This window comes from Desmodus rotundus, chromosome 10 (genome assembly GCF_022682495.2).
Source record: "Desmodus rotundus isolate HL8 chromosome 10, HLdesRot8A.1, whole genome shotgun sequence".
Lineage (NCBI taxonomy): Eukaryota > Metazoa > Chordata > Mammalia > Chiroptera > Phyllostomidae > Desmodus > Desmodus rotundus.
This window is the reverse complement of record NC_071396.1, coordinates 69739543-69754424: the sequence shown is the minus strand read 5'-3', so window position 1 is coordinate 69754424 and position 14882 is coordinate 69739543. Positions and strand designations below refer to the sequence as shown.

At 41.3% G+C, this 14882-nt stretch overlaps 1 protein-coding gene across 18 annotated transcripts in view; it reads right to left on the bottom strand.

Annotated features, from left to right (window-relative positions):
* Positions 1-14882, bottom strand: part of EPB41L3 (erythrocyte membrane protein band 4.1 like 3) — a 219221-nt gene that overhangs the window by 68397 nt on the left and 135942 nt on the right. The window lies entirely within an intron of this gene.

The window sequence follows — 14882 nt, the reverse complement described above, 5'->3', positions numbered from 1 at the left end:
TCTTGGCTGGATAAGCAATAGGAAGAGCTGAATTCCATTTATCTAGAAATAAAATATCCTTAATAGTTGCCTGACAAGGGAAATAACAAGTTATAAGAAGTTAATGTTGTTGAAATGGTATGTGTTCCAACAAAAAGGTCCCAAAACTTGAAATCCATGACCTCTTCCAAAAGAAACAAATAAAAAGCCTGCAAGTATACTGGCTTGTCAGGGGAAAAGAATCAATTGCTTCAATGCTGTAGAGAAGGAGCTGAATCAGGCGTTTAGCACTAAGAGCCCTTCTGCCCTGAACCAGAAGGAAGGGGAGGCCAGGAGGGAGGGTGGGCTATTACCTGAATGAAGAGCAGGGTATTACCATAGCCCCAACTGGAAAACTGCTGGAGACTATGCATAAGGGATTTATTTTTTCTAATTTGAGATAAAAAATTTTGAAAAAAATTTCTAAATAACCCAGCTCCTTCATTGTTTAGAGTATAATTATGGTACCTAACAAATCACAACTATACAGTATGCCCAATGTTCAACTACTCCTAATAGTCTTTTCAAGTTATTAAAAAAAAAAATCAGGGATTGGTCATTCCTTCACTGGTGCAGCCACTATGGAAAACACTATGGAGGTTTGTTAAAAGTTAGGAATAGGACTACTATATAACCCAGCAATCCTTCTTCTGGATATTTATCTAAAGAACATGAAAACACATTTGAAAGGCATAGGTACCCCTTTGCTCATTGCAGCATTATTTATAAACGACCCAAGTGTCCACTGACAGATGCCCGGATAAAAACATGCGCTGCGTGTGCCCGCGCGTGCGTGCACACGCACCCACCCACACACCCACACACACACACACCACACACAATGGAATATTACTCAGCCATAAAAAATGAAATACTGCCATTTGCAACAACATGGATGGATCTTAAGGGTATTATGCTAAGTGAAATAAGATGGAAAAAGGCAAAAACCATATTATTTCATTCATATGTGGAATATAAAACAAAAGACTAACAAACTATCAAAACAAAAGCCAACTCAGTACAGACACAGACAACAGTAGGTGGTTTACCAGAGGGGAGGGGGTGGGGAAAGGGGAAGTAGGTAAAGAGGGTCAAATACATGGCAATGGAAGGAAACTAGACTTTTGCTGGTAAGCATGCAATAGAGTACACAGATGTTTAATTATAATGTTGTACACCTGAAATTTATTAGTGTTATTAATCAATGTTACCTCAATAAATTAAAAAAATGTAGTATAATGTTATGGTTCTTACCACTCTGTGTAACTGAAATTCTAATGGAGAAAAAGACAGCAAAAAGCCTGATTAAAGAAATAAAAGGACAAACGGCAACAAACTGGAGCACAAGAATCAATCACAATGAATGATAGCACTAAATTATTTCTCAGTGGATGGTCCCTTATACAATCTCCAGCTTCCTGTTTCCTACACCCTATAGTGCAATACCTTAATGGCATTAGAAAATTATGCTGGGTATGTTTTTCTATGTAGACTCTCTCTCTGAATTGTTTGAAGGAGACTCACTCAACCATAATCGCTGCTGTAATTTCCCCATGGAGTCAGGCAAACCCAGTTCTTCAGCTGGGGGTACTGGCAAAAACGGTGAGGACTTGAGTGCATGGAAGAACCTGAGGGTGTGGCGGGAGAGTGTGACAAAGCACTCCCCAACTTTAAAAGCTAGTATTCCCCAAAGCTCTACTATTAGTGTTCTTCTCTTCTTATTCACTGACTATCTGCACGATCTCATTCACTCCCATATATGAATGAGTATAAAAGTAATGGCTCCCACAAAGTCACCAGCCTGACCTCTCTTCCAAACACTCAACAATATATCCAGTTGCAAGGCTGGTTGCTACTTTCATATTCCAGGCACTTCAACTTCAATTGGTCTGAATTAAATCCGTTCTCTTCCACCACAACTTATCTTCTAGGTATTCTACATCTGTCTATGCAGTCACTCAATCCAGAAATTTGGAAGTCATTATCACTTACTGTCTCTTATCAGAACCCATATCCTCCCCACACGCCCAATTCATTAAGTCCATTTAGCTTCCTAAAAGTTCTTCAAACTCTATTCTCCCTCTATCCCACTGCCCTTGCCTTTGTTCTGGTCTTCAGCATCTCTTGCTTGGTTCATTGCAAAAGAGATGATTAGTGTCTCTGTTTTGAGTCTCTTCCTCTTCAATTGCTATTTAATAGAAGTTTGTTTTAAAAACACAAATGGCCAAAAAACTCCCCCACGTAAAGAAGTACCCCATCAGAAGTACCCCATCACCTATTATGATAGGCCCCAAGATTTCCCGCCTCCCTGGGGTACACAGCCTGCATAATCCCTGAAAAAGTGGACACAGTGGTTCTTACTCACATGATTAGGTTATCAGCTGGCACAGCTGACTGTAAGATAGGGACATTATCAGGGTGGGCCTGACCCAATCACAACAGCCCTAAAAAAGGCGGTTTTCTCTGGCTGAAAGCAGAGGGAGATCATAGAGATTCAAAGAATGGTAGAGGGACCCAAGGTGAGGGAGAGTCTTTGTTATTGAGACAGAGGGTGGCTCAGTGCAAGGACCCAAAATTGCACCCAACAGTGGTCCTTAGCCAGCAGCCAGAAAGACAGTAGGGACCTCAGTCCCACAACCAAGAGGAAATGAAATCTGCCTACTGCCCACAGGAGTATGAAAGTGGGTCTTCCCCTAACCCAGTCTCCAGATGAAGACACAATTGGTGAACTACTTGATTTCTGTTGTATGAGACCCACAGCAGAGGACCAGGTGAAAAATGTAAGATAGTAAGCGTGTTGTTTTAAGTCACTAAGTTAATGGTAATTTCTTAAACAGCAAGAGAAAATCAGTACTTCTGAACAATATTAAACCTTGTTAGCAAGTCCAACCCATCTTTCCTACTCTTTCCTGCCTTCTTTTCCAGCCTCATCTGCCCCAGATGTTTCTACACTCCACGTTCAATTTTCACCTCTCTTTGTCTGACCAGAAAGCCAACATTTTCCAATAATTAATATCGACTTGCCAAACAGTGTTGGACATGTGCTTACCATGGATGAGGAATCCTTCCTCCCAAAGGAGCTTTTTCCAGCCCTAAAGATCTATAGTCCTGCTTTGTGTCTATCAGCCTTGTTTGAAAACCCAGATCCTCAAAGAGAAGGAAGTATGAAGGAAACGTGCCTCCAACTGCTACTCCCCGTTTCTTCAGTCAAGAGAAATTCGCTACAATAGTAGAGGATCTGCCCCAACGTGAAAAGGAAGTGAAATGGGTAGGTTTCCATTTCCTTCCTTCTTCCCAGTGCTTCTGTTGTGTCCCTGGTTATTTCATGAAAACCCAGCCTGCCAGAGAACTCCTAATAATGATTAGAGGCAAAAAAAAGATTCCCATATTCCACACTTGGACACATATAGAAGGACCTGTATCTTTATCCTTACCTGAGGACATGATTATTGATTTTAGAGAGAGAAGAGAGGGACAGAGAGAGGGAAGTACCAATGTGAGAGAAAACCATCAACTGATGGCCTCTCGTGCATGCCCCAACAGGGGACCAAACCTGCAACCCAGGCATGTGCCCTGACCAGAAATTGAACCTGCAACCTTTCGACTTAGGGGATGATGCTCCAACCAAGGGATCCACACTAGCCAGGGCAGGAGGACCTGCATTTTCAAAGATACTGAAAACTGAACAGTAAAGACACATCTTCAAATAAACTACTTAGAGTTACTAGGTAAGAATTCACAAGATACAGTGAGTTGAGGCTAAGTGGAATTAGAAAGAACGTTCCATGCTGACTTCCAAAGAGACTAAAGATGAAGGGAAAGCAGGTTGACTTCATCAGACCCCTTCTCTAGCAGACTTTCCTACGTAATTGAGGGAGCTCACTATTGAAGCCAGGGAACACTACCTCCTTATGTGCCATAAAAGGAGAGTCAGTTCAGGACCCCAGACTAGCACTGAAAGCGGAAATGGAGAGTGTGTAATTATTTTCAGAGCATATTCAGGCTTGTTAGATGCCCACTGATTTCTGACACAAAAACAGTAGAACATCAGCTGCATCTTCTGTCTAGTTTCAGCAGGTTGAAGCTGGGCAATGTGAGAAAAAAGCAAATTTCCTATTTTCTGGGTCAGTTTCTCAACCCTAATAAGCTTCTAGGTAAATGGAGTTTAAATCTTAAATAGTTACTTAAATACAAACAGTTACTTCCTGTTTGTATTTAATAAAATCATTCAGCATTTCCCCAACTGCCAAATTAATGACTACCTATGTGAAAACACTGATCCTATTCTTACTAGTGTAAACACACACACACACACACACACACAACCTAGGAATGGAGAGTTAAGATGAAATTAACTTTCTCAGATTTAACAAATACTTTCCTATGTCTAATATATTGTGATGTGATAACAGCAAATCTCTAACTAGTGTGGAGGGTACGGTCCTGTGCTTTTGTTATTATTTAAGAGTAACTTTAGAGCAGTTTTAGGTTCACAGTAAAGTTGAGGGGAAGGTACAGTGACTTCCCATATGCCTCCCACCCTCTCACACAGCCCCCCCCCCCATTATAAACATCCCTCACCAGAGTAATTTGTTACGAATAATGAACTTATACTGTCACATCATAACTGTGTAATGAGTACAGTTTCCATGAGGGTTCACTCTTGGTGGTGTACATTCTGTGGACTTGGACACATGTATGACATATATCCACCATTATGGTATTACGAAGAGCAGTTTCTCTGCCCTAACAATCCTATGTTCTACCTATTCGTCCCTCCTCCTCCCTCACCCTGGCGACCACTGATCTTTTTACCGCCTCCACCGTTTTGCCTCTCCCAGAATGTCATGCAGTTGGAATCATAAGGTAGACAGCCCTTCAGGTTTCCTCCACTAGTGACATGCACTTAAGGTTCCTTCCTGTCTTTTCATGGCTTGATAGATCATTTCTTTATAATGCTGAATAATATCCACTGTCTGCAAAGTTAACACAGTTTATTTATACATTTACCTACTGAAGGGTAAAAAAATATACCTATAAGCAATAGGAAGCCTATGATTTTTATGTTAAAAAAATCACTCTATCAAATATTTTACATTTATATTCTTACCGACATGCCTAGAAGGATATACTTCACGCTTTAAGGGGCAGAAGTTCCACAAAGCTAGGGAACCTTTCAAATTTCCGAGCCACTGTCAGTCAACAGGTTCCCTGGCCCAAGTAAACACTTACCATTCGCTCTGTGCGACTCTCCACAACCCAGAGAGGACTTCAGGGAATGAGTGACTCATGAACCAATGGCAAAGCCAAGATGCCGCCTAGGCTAGTGCTAGCATGACATATTGCCTCTCAACGTCCTATATTCCCAAGCTCAAAAATCGATTCTTTAGAGAGACAACTGGGAAAACTTACTCTTCTGTACAACCATCTTCTAGTCTGATTGGGTTTATATCTCCATAGGTACTCAATTAATGAGGTAGCTATACATTCTAAGTTTCATAAACACATTTTTAAAAGCATGCGTATGAATGATCCTTTTAATGGAAATACTAAGTGCTGGTTCCACTACCAGGTGAGAGGATTCGTCATAAAATCAAGTTCAACAGTTCCACTGTTCTGGCTTATGAAACTTTACAAGTAGCACAGCATAAGAACTGACAACATATTTCCTAGCAGAAGTCCCCAGCTACTTAAGAGTTAAAATTTGTCAAAGCTGAAGCTAATTTTTAAATTAATTTAGAATTTTAAAATGGCCCTCTGTTTACTGGACCAACTTGAATATCAGACACTATGAGAATGTCTGTCTGATACAAAAACCTTAAGAGAGTGAGGTAAGAAAAACAGAAAACCTTGGCAAGAATGGTTAACAAAACCTTTTTCATGTACCGATAGCCTTAAATCAGCTTGCAGTGGAAGCTAACTACATGAGCCTTGAAATAAGTGCCAAAACTGGCTGCTGTGATCTATGAATTCATTGCCACTTAATATTAGCTATGGCATACGTCTTACTAACAGAAAGTAGCAAAGGAAGCTATTTGATTCTACTATGTAACATTTTGCTGAGCTTCTCCCTTTCTGTATTTCATCATCAGCTCTTCCATCTCCTCCTGAATTATTTAATTGTCCAAACAGCGAACAAGACTGGACTGAAATACCACTATGACAGATTTTCCCTTCTGCCTCTGCTATAAAAATTAACACGATCACAGGAATAGCAAAACCACAAAACGGCTTCAGAAATGCAGCTTTATATCTCCTCCTACGTTAAAAGCGTTTTCCTAACTAACAGCAGCACATTCACCTCTCTTACATGCCAGCTGGACTCCGGGCCATGAGGCAGACATGCCAGCCAAATCCTGGAACTAATCACTGCCTGTCTATGTGCACTTCCTCTCTCGACTGGATCGGCCGCTGTGTGCATGCCAGCAGTCGTATGAAAGCCAGTTCTTTCTAAATATTTTACCCTGGCCCTACAATAGGGCCTTCAACTTCATACTGTACTCCAGTCTTCCCTGAACCTGCTTCTGTATTTTGTTGGAAACGTGCACACGCAGACACCACATAGGCTTATATTCCCCTCTAAGAACATGTCATTTACCAGGCTTCACCTCTGCTCAAAAAGAGGTCACAGGTGCTCTCATAAGCCTTAGAATTTGGAGACAAGGTCAAAAAACTCCAGCCTCTGAAATTGAAGGTAAGGAAAAAAAAAACTGATATGAAATTCAAGAGACTATCCACCATGTACAAATCTTCCCAGCTTATTACCCATCTATGAAAAGATTTTCTAATTTTGTGGCTAATACCAGTAGCCTGCTTCCTAAACTTCCCAAAGGGCCAAGAGTACTTCCATGAAAAGAAAAGCATCAATTTAAATACTAATTAAGGGGAGATGAGCTATAATCTTGAAAATTATAACCTGACTTTCATGGGGGAAATGATATAATTATGAAATGAACTGGCAATTGATCATGAAAACCGGGGGTGGGTGGGGAGGGAATCAGTGTGAGTTGAAAACTGTTTCTCTCCAGAAGGAATGGCCAGGTCTCCAGTTTACATTAGCCTTTCTGCTTTGAGCTGGACCATGTGATAACTGTAGAACTTGCTTAAAACCATTCCATCTGAAGACAAAGAGCTAAACTGAGCCTCGAACACTGTTACATATGCCACCTGGACAAGCTCCTGTATTATCTCTCCAGCTATTTTCCTCTTCCTGTTCAAAATAAAAAGTATTGTTTCCAAGTTCTACTCTTCACATAGTACTTTACTTCATGATAGTATAATCAAAACCAAAGGCTTAGTGATCACTTAAGAAGTTTTCAAGAGTGTCTACTCCAGTTGTGCTTCAAGGAGATTTCAAAGCCTTCCAGCCACCAGCAGAGGGGAGGGAAAGAAGGAGGTGAGGAGGTAAAAGGTGAAGTGGGGGAGCAAGAAGAAAAGGAAATGAGAAAGTGAATAGGAGACAGAGACTCTGGTGGTTTCACTTCCTCCGACTTACCCAAAAATGACATACATAGCTACGTACAAAAATCTAAAACCACTGATCAATGGTAATGTCAAAAGCTTACAGAATTACAAATAAAGTACACATTCAAGAATCTAGTTAATATTAAACAATGTGAAAAGTAAATTTTTCTCCTTTTTCTCTTTTCTTCCTACTATTTCACAAGTCCTTGCTGGAGGTAAATACTTACTTTGGATTGTTCCTTCTCCTGCTACAGACTTTGGATGTTTTAATGACACAGTATAAAGAGACCTCTGCAGCCAAGGGCAGGAGATCTGGGTCTGCCCCTCTCTGCCTTTTGCAGGCTGTGTCCTCAGACACACCATCAACTGCTCTGGGCCTATTCTTCATCAGCAAAATCAGGTAGAAACAAAATTATTCCCAATGTCTCTCCAAGATCTACGATGGTGTGACTCTATGACCAAGACATGAAGACTCTAAGCACATGCATGTTTGAAGTCTTCGCCTCCTGATTTTCAATGCTTGGAACATAATAGTCCCTCAAGAAATACTTTATATTAAATCCCCTGCAAAACTAGTAAAACTCCTTGGCATGTTTCATACACAGTGTGATGCTGGTTCTACAAACTGAAATTGCTGTAAACAAGAAAAAGAATTTGCTTTAAGACAACATTTAACAACTGAAATGAGTCACTCCTTGTTGAAAAATATTTGGGTGCCTACCATGTGCAAATGGATCGATGTATTCTAGACAACACAAAGATTTTAATGAGGTGCCTCGTAGAGACTACACCTTAAGCAAGTTTTTGAAGCTGTAAGCTTAGGTCCACTTCCAAGGAAGAGCATGGGGCAGGTCTCTGGTAGCAGACACTCCTGTACCGGGACCAAAGGGCCCGCTAAACCTGTGTGATAGGGAGGCGGTGGTCTCCACATGAGGGACTGGCCAGCACCTGCCATGCTGGCACATTCTTCCTGAGGAAGGAAATGAGGAATGCCCTGGGCTAAAGTAGGTAAGAACTTCCTTTTCTTCGGGGGCTCAGGCTGAGATACAGTGGGTGTGAGCTGGCACCTGGCAGGTGACACTGATTAGGGTCATGGGAACAGGGTTTGGGCCTGTCACCCCTAAGAATGGCACTTGGGCAAACAGGTATTTTTTTTTTCCTGCTACATGGTCTTTCCCAAAATCTCAAGTGAAGCCTAAACCCCGGTATGCTAAGGCAAACTATTTCTTGAGAAGCAGCCAAGAGAGGGCAGAACCCTCCCCAAGACCTAGGAAAGGTTTCAGTAGCCGACCTACCATCTCCTAAGAGTCTATGGCAAAAAGGCCACAAACAGAAAAAACACATTTAAAAGATATCTTCTAGAACACACTTGAAAACTTTCAGAAATAAAATTAAGGAAGCTTCCAAAGGAGGCAAAATTCATTCAAGTAAACTAGATATAAAAATATAAAGTACAAGCTGAAATTTTAATCATAGAATGGTAAGAACGAGAAAACCTGGGGTATTTTCAAACCTAGAAGATTAAGTCCCTCATTAAGTAGGTGATGGCCATCTACCACGTAAAAGCAAACTGCTGTGCTGCACAAGGACAAAGATGAGCACAGCCCCGCACTCCGGAACGGGGAGGGCAAAGCTCACACAACACAACGGGGTGTTTTGCTTGTGAATCCCCTCCGTCTGAACACAGGACAAGAAAGTTCACGTCACCGAATACAAACCACAAAGTAGCTAGAAAACACAATGGGAACGCGAAGGGTTGTGGGAACAGCAAGTTAAAGAGCAAGCCTGTTTCAGCACCACGATGTCAGAATATTAACACTGGGAAAATAAATCACCAGTCAGGCCTTAACACCATGAGACAATTGAGGTAAAACCCAAAAGAATTCCTCCGTGATCTTAATCTTCACTACAGCATCAGTTCCGCTCTGTGCACAGGTACTCAAGTTCTAAAATTCACTGTTTCCAAAACACAACCCATAGTATGGTGACACACCAGAGGGTTTTACTGTTGTATTTCTTGACATTCAAGGTCTGTCCAGAAAAAGTCCAGCCGTTGCTAATATAACGAGCACAGTTTGTGAGACATCAGTATAACCTGGCAGCCAAGAAGAGTGGACTGGAATGCGCATGCACGAACAATGACAACTTCACTGTGCCAGTGGTAAATGCCATTGAGTGAGCATGTGTACTGTGTGGCTGTCACATTCAAAATGACCGAGAGAGCAGAGCAAGGAATCTGCATCAAATTTTGCGTTAAGCTTGAACATTCCTCCCCCAAAACTATTCAGATGATTCAGAAGGCCACAGCTAGGGGCAACTGGTGACTGGCAGCTTCCTTGTGACAATGTGCCTGCTCATGCATCACGTCTCATGCAGAGTTTTTTTTGAGAAACATCAAATCACCCAGGTGACTCACCCCTCTACCCCTTTACAGCCCAGATTTGGCATCCTGTGACTTCTGGCTTTTCCCAAAACTAAAATCACCTTTGAAAGGGAAGGGATTTGACTGTTGATGAGATTCAGGAAGATATGATGGGGCAGCTGATGGCGACTGGGAGAACTGTGTGAGGTCCTAAGGTGCCTACTTTGAAGGGGACTAAGGCGTCATTGTCCATTGTACAATGTTTCTTGTATCCTGTATCTTTTTCAGTAAATGCCTCTATTTTTCATATTATATGGCTGGATGCCTTCTGGACAAACCTCATATATGCTCATATTTTAAACTTTAACATTTTTAGAGGGCTTATTAGACCATGTCGATACTGGTGATGAACTACTAGAGTCTACTACTGAAAAAATAAAAGCCAGGGAAATAGATTTAACAATTTTAGTAAAAAAGGGTTTGCCTTACTGAGGACAAACCTCAATACCTTGGGAAGACTTAATGGTAACTATGTCAGGTAAATGGGAAGGTGCATGTTCACAGTCTTTGGATGTAACCGTTCCTATGGTTGCGGAAAAGAGTCATCACCCAAGGAAAATAAGTTAATTAAAACCCTTCCATCCTCAGAAGTCTCTGGGGGTGTCGATGTTCTAGCAGGCAAGTTGCTGCCGCCAGTCTGGGCCATTGGTTACAGCCTGACGGTGTGATATGGTAGGACATAGCTGAGCAGAGAGCCACCGAGAGGTTAAATTGGAATTTACACAATTACAGAATCAAAAACTCTGACACTTATGTAGTTGTTGAATGAACAGTACTTGTACTGCTTTGGAAAAGACCCTTATTTTTTTTACAATTAATTATTATTTCTTATAATACATGAATGGCAACCGGTGCTCTAATCAACTTTCTGGATTATGACGATTCCCTTTGCTGTCTAGCCAAGAACTTCCAAAGGGATTGTAAGGTTTTAATAATGTGAAATCTATAGAAATTGAAAAATTCAGACACTACATTTGTTTTTCCAAACGTATTCCAGTTAGTGGAGTATGTAAAATAGTACAATAGATTTAGACAGTTCATTCAATTAGAGATGAGACAAAGCTTTTGGAAATTTCTAACAGTCCCATCCTGACCAGTAGTTAGAAGGTGACCAAAGGACATTTAGGACACAGTGCCATAAATTTCCTTACCCTTTCTGGTTCCTTAGAAGCATCTTGGGATGCTCATTAAGTAATGCTTACTGAAGTGAACTCCACAGTTTCTGTGCTTACCCCAGATTCTCGGACATTCTGGGAGACCCTGACGGTCTTGTTATGGAGCTCATTCAGCCAGCCAGCTTCTGCACAGGGCCAAACCTGGGGGGCTGGTTTTTATGATTTTACTGCTGCGCTGAAGTAGCTCTTTTTGATTTGCCCCAATCTGGACATAAACCTCTCCCTGCAATGTGGCTGATTCATTAGTGTCTGCCCCTGTCGTGCCACTCTGTGTGGATTTACCTGGGTCCCTAAGCACCGGTTCTCCCTCACCACTGAGTCACCCACAGGTACAGTAAACTGGGTCTCACATGCATGGGGACACATGGAGGGCCCTTGCAAGGCTGCCTGGTGAACCCTCCGCCACTTTCCCAATTGTGCTCCAGACTCCTCCATCAATCTGGTTTCTTGTGGAGGGCAAACCAAATTATACCAAAAATGGCTTGAACATTTTCTATGTGTAGCCACAAACCTATATTATGAAATACGGACTCAAATTTCAGATTATGTTTATTTTCCTAAAACCAACTCAGACTAGATTAAAATGGTATCCAAATAATAGAAAACATTTCTAATTGGATGGTCCTTAGAAAATGTGTTATATGCTAATAAATTAGACTCAATGAGTCCACCAAACACAGACACAATGGGACTAAAATAAATGTGATGAGCACTATTTCCTCTATGGCATGTGTCTGGGGTATTTATTTTCTTCTAAAATTTATGTTCAAGGAATATACGGCAACAGTGGTAACGAACCAGCTATGGAAAGTTGCTTGTGTTCTTTAACGGTCCAATTCAAATAATAAGGGGATGACAGTAGGGTGATTTTGTTGGCAGACTTGAAAATCTGGTAGCATGTGGAGATGTCCCAAACATATGAATCAAATTACTTAAAATAAGGTCTCTTCTAATATTATACTCATTATAAGACCTTTTTATATTTTAGATAATCAAGACTAGGTTTATAAATTATCTGGGAAAAAGTCTCTCAAATGGAAAAACATTGAATGCTATAATGATCTCAGCCTACTGCTAGAAGGAAATGTGAAAAAGGTCCTTGCAAGTATCTCTGGACGGGATCAAGGGATGTTTCTTGGAGTGAACTCCACCATTTCTGTGTTTACTCCAGATTCCGAGCCATCTGGAGATCCCTCACCATCCAATAACTCTCTGTTGAATAAGCTCAAGTCAGATTCACTGTTCTTTTTTTTTTTTTTTAAATCCTCATCGAGGATATGCTTGTTGATTTTAGAGAGAGGAAAAGAGAGGCAGAGAGAGAAAGGGAGAGACACATCGATTGGTTGTCTCTTGTATGCACCCTGACCAGGGACCAAACCCACAACTAGGCATGTGCCCTGAGCAGGAATCAAACCTATGACCTTTTTGGTTTATGGGATGATGCTCCAACCAACTGAGCCACATCAGCCAGGGCTGAATTCACTGCTCGTATTATGAGTAAATGGCTACCATTTATCAAGAGTATGCTACATCCCAGATAGTGTTCAAATAAAGTAATAGTTTTAATCTTTTCAATAATGTCTTTTGGAGGCAAATACTTTTACCCCCATTTTTCTGGTGAGGAAATTTAGGTTCAGAAAGTTTAAGGATATCACTTGAAATTGTGGGTAACAAGTGAAGGATTCCATTTTTGCACCCCAATTTGGTGGATATGGAGCCTTCTTCTCACATCTGAACTAAACAAGACACCACGGATAGGACCTCTCCAGCCCCAGGACCCGGGCGACTCTCAGCCTGGGATCGCAGGACCGTCTGACGGCCGCCCCACACTGCTGGCGCGTGCTGCCTTTCTAACCAACTAACCCAAAGGTAAGCTGCACCTGAACTGTCATTAAGTCTAACTGCCCCTTCCCCAAACACGCTTCTCCTTTGTACTCACACCTTAAAAATAGTTAAGGTTTTCCCTCCTGCTAAATCTTATCTCGCTACTTTGCCTCAGTGTTCCACACTGTCTACTTCACACACGCATTGTGACACATGGGCCCTGAGACACTCTGAAAGCTCTGAATCACTTAAAAACATTTTTTTGGTACCTTCGTCCAAGGCTGATAAAACCTTATTTTAAAGGAGAGCGAAGACTGAAGGATATCTTCCACCTCTGTTTACCTACTACACCCTGTTCACCTTGCCAGCCAAGGTTTAGCTTCCACAGTGCGTAGCTAAGACAAGAGGCATTTTGAATATGTTTTGTCAACTGGCGTCTTATTCCCACGTTGGGAACCATGCCACTGCTTCAGAGCCACTCTTGTGCACCCAGCCAGCCACAAACAAGTCCATTTCACATCACCACGTCCAAATGTCTCCATCTTCCTCACCGCAATGTCCGTACCGAACACATTCTTTTCTACTACTAAGGTCTGTTGTAAAACTGAAAATATTCGGCTGGCCAAGGTTTCTGTGACAGAAAAAAAAGTTACTCAAGAATCTGTCCAATTTATAAAAATACCTTATTATAAAGGAAAATAACGGACCAACATTGCCCTGCCCATCCAAATGATCACAGTGACAGTAAAAATAACACCGAACTGTGTCCAAAGTTAATACAAAAATGAGAAGTCTGTACTTGAAAACACAAATTACCTTCAATGAATTTGAAGCATGGGATATAAATTAAATTTAGCCAAATGATCAACACTACACATACCTTGCTCCCTCCTGAAGCATTTATTCTCCCCACATGAAACACTACAGTCTTCCCCACAAAACTCTGGTGGACTAGAGGGCTGCCGGATAACCCTATTTATTCCATTATACTGTACAATGAAATCAATAGAAAGACAGTCCTTGAAGTTAACAAAAAAGCTTCTCTTGGCTTAGATTGATTTTTCCAGAAAGCAGATCTACAATGGAAAAATACAGCCTCTCTCAAGGTCACAAAAGTCCTTTAAGGTTCATAGTAAAACACATGTAGAGGTATATTATTGTATCTCCCCATTTCCAGAATAAACATCTAAATCAACACTTTGAACACTTTGGGCTAAGATTTCAGCCAAAAGCAAAGCCAGGAAAATGCAAGAAACAGATCTGTGTATGGCAACCTTAGGTAGGGGGTCCTTGGAACATATATTACACTCTTTGTACCCCTCAATATTTGTCAAGTTATATGATGACAAAAATTCTACAAATACATGATAGAGCAAATAACTGTTGATCTAGTAATTTATTATATATATGTATATATATATACACCCACATATATATACACATATACATTTTCTATGTTCTTACAATCTGTAATAATTTAGTAACCCCAATCTCACCCCTACCCTTACTGACATTATCAATGTGAAATGGATTTGAATCTTCTGTTCCAAGAAGAGCGCTGAATGCCCGAGTGCATTAAATAAAGTAAAACGGGAATGAATGAGATGGGGCTGTAGGCAGAGGAAGCAGAGATGAATGAACGTGGGACACAGGAAGTCAGGTGAGTCTGGTGCTATTTGTGTCATGAGGAAAGAGGAAGAGAAATGTGGAACACACAGGCCTACACTGCACGTGGGCCGGGGAGCAACTCGGCACACCCAGCAGAAAAGGAAAATTGTGAAAATGTGTAAACATGTGGTGGGAAGGGCTGGTATAGAGGGATATGTAATGTCCTTGTGTGATAAAGGGCAGGGGCCTGGAGACAGGAGGAATGGGCTCTTTGAATGAAAACATTAACTTTGAAATGGGATCACCTTGCTGAAAGAGCAAGCTGCTCCTCCCCAGCTGTGAGGAGAAGATGCCACAGGAGGTGCACACAG